Source organism: Sinocyclocheilus grahami, unplaced genomic scaffold (genome assembly GCF_001515645.1).
Source record: "Sinocyclocheilus grahami isolate Dianchi unplaced genomic scaffold, SAMN03320097.WGS_v1.1 scaffold13.1, whole genome shotgun sequence".
In the NCBI taxonomy this organism is placed as follows: Eukaryota; Metazoa; Chordata; class Actinopteri; order Cypriniformes; family Cyprinidae; genus Sinocyclocheilus; species Sinocyclocheilus grahami.
The window spans coordinates 1319633-1325500 of NW_015505192.1; the positions used below are offsets into that span (position 1 = coordinate 1319633).

Sequence of the window (5868 nt, forward strand, 5' to 3'; positions counted from 1 at the left end):
AATACTACAGCGAGAATAAAAGTTACGCCTTCTTTCTTTGCATGAACATTTGGGCGGCGTTATGCAAATCTTCCCACATCGTGACATAGACATGTGGGGGCGTGTTAGAACGAGACGTTTTAGGTAGGCGTGGTTGACTCTTAACTTTTATAAAGAATATCTCTTTGGATTTGAGACTTTAGTCTTTGCAACTTTACAGATCTTCTTTATGCACCAAGAGCTTGTAACACTCCAAAGAGAAAGGAAACATTGAAATTGCATCATATGACCCCTTTAATGAATATGATACAAAATAATCCTATTGAAATTTGTGATAAACGAGTATGCCAAAAGTAATCAAAAATAGTCTGAATACATTACTTAAAATGTGTAATCAAATTGATCACGTAACAATATTTTTTTGTTATGCAATTCATATTCAACAATGGACAAAAATTTGTAAGTAACATACCCAGCACTGAAAATAAAACAGTCTTGTGACTATTGTGAGATATAATAATAAAGTTAATATTGATAACGTAAATCTAAAGTAAGTTATTTATTTATTTATTTATTTATACTCTGAGGCATAAATGTGATTCTATATCACAGAGATTTATGTTATTCTTCCCCCCCCCCCAATGTGCTAAACACCTCCCATTACAACATGGTGAATATTTTTGTATAGGGCAAGCAGCACTAACTTTTTTTTTTCCAGAAAAATCAAGTTATACTTGGTCAAGTTTATCATTCTTTTAAGAGCAAACTAGCCACATTGAGCTGGCCAAAGGTAGTCCTTGTAATGGGAGTATTGTGTAGTATCTTTATGGTTTTAAAAAGAAACTCTTTTAAACTAGATCTCCACTTTTTTTCCAGATATAGTGATGATGGCACATGAGGAAAAGCTTACTTCAAGTCTCACTCTAAAACTTCCTGCTTGAGGTTATAGAACAACACAGCAAAACCTAGAGAAAAAAGGGGAAACTCATATGGAACATCTTTGAGTTGCAAAAGAGCTCTGAGGACTCTGGATGTGAGACTCATCCTGCACTTCATTTATAGCTGAATCTTTGAAGTCACTTTGTTTTAAATATCTAAAAAAGCCTGGCTGTTCAATATTTAGTTTCTGTTGATCTGTCAAGAACAATGATTGTAATATTATCTGTATTTTTGTTGAGCCAAAGCAGATGAAATCATAAGAACCTCTTCCATCTGCAAAAGGTTCTCTCTAATATCCTTAAAGTGTGATATTTTTGCTTCATCAGCAGCACCAAACAAAATTGGGAAAAAAACAAAATAAGTTTTCAAACACTCCCTCATCTTCCATTTTCGATAAACAGGTCATGCCATTTTGTCCATCCCAATTGGGCCACCCAAATAAACACATTTTAATTGGTGCTGCTCTATTGGTGCAGAAACTTGACATTTTTCTTAATTTGCCAAAAATGTCATGTAGTGTTAATTAGGTTTACTAGTGAAAGATGTACAGATTCCAGCTCACTAGAAATTCATAGTTTTCATCATTTTAATGTTGGCATCAGCACAGGTTTTAACAGCTCTGTCATCTATTCGAAGAGTCTACCCGTTTCTATAGTATACAGTATTGATTTAATCTAATTCATTTGTTGCTTTCGTGATCTTTCATCTGCTGCATTTCTGGCAGTTGTGAGTAACAGTTACTGTCCCCTTTGACTGTCTTTAAAGTCACCATGGTAGCAGGAAAACCTGTTCTTCATTTGATAAACAAACAGGCCCAGACTAGCCAAAGCATCCGACCATATCATCCAATCAATGGTGAAAAATCAAAGACTACACAGAGATTTGAGAGAGATTTTAGATTTGAGGGCCAGATTAAAAGCAAACAATATACATGACACTTTTTAAACATATCTTTGCTAACAGCTAATGCTAGTCAAAAAACATGACAATATCAATTATTTTGTTTAAAGTTCATTTGCGCAAAAATGCAAAAACAATAGCTTTAAAGCAATTTTCTCTGAGGATTATGTTGAAATCATAGTTACATATATTTTAATAAATAATAATAAAATAATAATAATAATAATATAAAATGTATCAGATTTTTATACAATAAAAATAATAAAACATGATATTAATATACACATATAATGCAACATCAATAACTTTATTTATTCTCCAAAAAAGAACTCAAGAAAGCCAGAAATCATTCTTGATAAGAAAAAGGTTCTTTGCTGAACTCAATAACCGGCAAAAAGCCATTCATAAACCTTTATTTTTAAGAATGTACAGCCAATTGCGTGCACAGTCATTCATAGAAGGAGCAGGCAAATGGCAGAGCGCCTCTGTCTTCTGGTTGTGATTTGCTACAGTCATTATGACATTAAAGCAGGCTGGAGGGTTGGCCACAGCCTTTCTTGGAACAGGAACATCAGTGTCCTCACACTCTTAAAATGGAGGGGAAACACAGAGAGAGATATTCGGCACACGGAAGGGTAACATTAACCATGATATGCAAGATGATGTTAGCCTAAAGAATAGTATGTCTGGCTCCATCCAACGGCTGTTACATAAGTTACTCTGAGTGCTCTTGCACCCCTTTGCTAGTGCTGTTCGTATGAATGTGTGTACTGTTCTGTAAATTCTCTTGGGATCAAATCAAATGACTGTTAGTTCTTGACCTTCAACGATAATGGTTGTATTTATTCAGAATCCATAGGATCAACGGCCAGCACTCAGACTCATTTGAATCAGCCCCACTATCGCTCCAAACCATCAGTGTTGGACAACAAAATTACATACAATCTGGTGTAGTTTCAGTCCAAAAGCAGCTAATGCTGGCTCTCCCAATACATACACATCTGGGCTCCATCACGGTTCTCTTCTAGCCATGTGGGAGTGTTTAAATTCTCTCTCTCTCTGAAAGCAAAAGTAGTAAGAAGGTCTCACTAGATTAACTGGTTCCAACCATACAGTAAGATGATCTCACTGTGACCAGTGCAGCCACAGACTATAGACAATGTCCCAGCACTGGAGAAGCTATGAAGATAATGATTTGAGTGTGCTGATAGTAATATAATGCATGAACGTTTTAGTGCCTGAATCACAATGGGAATTGTGCAAATCCAACACAATCTCTTGGCAATTTGTAACTAATTTATGCTTTATGCAATTATATAATTATGTTGGTGGCTAATTCACACGAGTTTGTTCACATGAATCTTTTTCCCGCAAAGTTTCAGGTTAGAGATGGACCTTCATGCTCAAATTGTTTCTTAAAATGTCCCTGGATAATCTGTGTTGAATGGAATTTACAAGAATTGTTATTGCCATGGACAAATATTTATTTATTTATTGAATAAATTATTTATTTATTAAATTATTTACATAAAAAGATATGGAAGCCTTTTCCCACAAACAAACATTGTGAGACATTGTCCCACTGTGAGAAATTAAGTTAGATTGTGAGATATATATGTATATTGTGAGATGTAACATCCCATTATATGAAATAAAGTTACAGTTTGACTTACAATGTAAACTTATATCTCAATTTATGAGTTATAAAGTCACATTGTGAGAAATGAAGTCTCAAACGATTGTTGCAACTTCAATTTAAAATAATCACATCAAAGGGTAGTTACATCGCGAAATATAGTTACATTGTGAGATATAAAGTCAAATGATGAGATAAAGTTACATCGCGAGAAGTTATAATATAAAGTTATATTGTGAGATATACAGTAAATTCACAATGTGCGACAAAAAGTCCCATTGTGTGATATATAAAGTTACATAGTAAGAAATAAAGTTGCAACTATGAGAAACAAAGTTGTAATGGCATGTTACATGCTAAGTGATGAGATATTAAGTTACATTATAGTCACATTATGAGATAGTTACAATGAGAGATATAAAGTTATTGTGAGATATAAAGTCACAACTATGAGAAATAAAGTTGTAATTGCAAGTTAAAGTCATATCTTGACATATAAAGTTACATTGTAAGATACAAAGTCACATTATGGGATATAAAGTTACATTTTGACTTACAATGTAACTTTATAACTCAACTTTATATCCGTGTTTAGTGCATAAGATTTGCTGTCAAATAAGGTATGCAGTAAATTCACAAAGAGTCAGTTTAAAGACATCCTGTGAAATTTCACACACCTTTTTGCAGACATTTCTCAAAACCTTGCTGCTCAGTTGAAGTTCACAGGTCATATACACAATCACTGATGCTTTGTTTTGCCTCGTCATCTGATGGTTGTCTCAGTGGGTGCTGGGAATGGCGTGGCCCACCATTAGCTGAATGAGATCGCTGTGCTTGAAAATGAAACATCATTGAGGTTTCGCATGAATCAGGCTACACAGTTGGCGCTTTGGTTTCTGTGACTTGAGTCTCTGATAGCATTTCCCAAGAGCCAAACCTGCAGAGTGAGGAGGAAAAAAAGATCCTTTTAACCAGAGGACTGATCTCTTCTGTGAAAAAGTCAAGCTCACTGGAGTGATATCTGTGCAGAAAGCACACCCATGTCCCACTCCAACATAAACAAATCTATGAAATAATGAAGTATACAAGCCAAAAAACGCTAACACTCAATGAAAAAGGGAAGAAAGAAAAGATGCAGGAGACAGATAAAAAAGCAAAGCTCATGAGGGCGAGTTGCCAGACCTCCTGAAGCCAAAAGTTTAACGCTCCTGGAAGCTTAATAATGTCACCTTTCAGAAAACTGTGAACAACAACTGTTCTCAATCAGTGGGGCTGTGAGGCAGCATTTGAATTAACTTTAATTGAAATAGCACTCGCATTTGGTTTGACCCGCAAAAGACTAGTAAATAGTGTGGCAGAGGAGTTAGAGGGAAAAAAACGACTTTCAAAAACAAGATGATCTGATGCCAAGAGTATTGAAGTGAAAGTGTTAGAGTCGAGAGTATTTCGGAGCTTGAAGCAGCAAGGTGTTTAAAGAGGTGCTTCAGAAACAAGACTCTTGCAGTGCGGTGATACCTATTCATCATTTTTTTAAATTGATTGATGTTCAAATTTAACATTTAAAATGGAAATATTTTCAACGGATGACCATTACAAAAACACTGCATAAATAACTGGTTGTTGAAAACAAGTAAACAGGAAATATTGGCTAAACTGTTACAGCTATTTGTGGCATTTAAATGTACAGTGCAAATTATTCTTCTTAAGTCTTTTTGACTTTCCAGTAAAATATATATTTAAAAAATCTTTAAAAAGATACATACGATATTACGTCTCTTCATTGATTGTATTTGTAATAAACAATTCTAATTCTGTTCAAAGGTTTAGGTCAGTAAGGTTTTTTTTTCTTGAAAGAAATTAATACTTTTATTTAGCAAGAACAAATTAAATTGATCAAAAGTGATGGTGAAGAGATTTTTATTTGTATTTCAAATAATTGCTGTTGATGAACTTTCTATTCATCAAAGAATACTAAAAATAGACGTGTCAATGTTTCTTGAATGTAATGTCTGTTGAAAATTCAGCTTTACCATTGCAGGAATATTAATATCTTAAAGTAAATATATATATTGTTTTAAAAGTGTTTTAGATATTACACTGGTCAATTAGACTTAAATACCCATTAAAATATTATTTTTGCAGTGTACACTATACATTTTCCTTAAAAAAAAAAAAGAGTTGGACTTTTAAAGATGTTTATTCTTCTTCACTGAGCTCAAATGCTACTTACTGAGCCTTTGTAAAGTTTCATGTGACAGTATTGCTTGTGCTTGATTGAACAGGCCCACATTCCATGCAATTGTCTTATTGCCGTTCTTATAAAAACACTTACCAGGAAGTGCTTACTAGTATTTGAATTACTGTCAGAGTGTGGCTTCAGTCTTGAGGGGTTAATGTGGAAATTAACTTCAGTT

The 5868-nt window shown here is 34.0% G+C and overlaps 1 long non-coding RNA gene across 1 annotated transcript; it reads right to left on the reverse strand.

Annotated features, from left to right (window-relative positions):
• Positions 1-2261: 2261 nt before the first annotated feature.
• On the reverse strand, positions 2262-4388 carry LOC107599609 (uncharacterized). Its single transcript, XR_001610680.1, has 3 exons — positions 4132-4388; positions 2816-2877; positions 2262-2405 (listed from the first exon to the last, which is right to left on the reverse strand). It is a non-coding gene; the product is annotated as an uncharacterized lncRNA (long non-coding RNA).
• Between the last annotated feature and the right edge of the window lie 1480 nt (positions 4389-5868).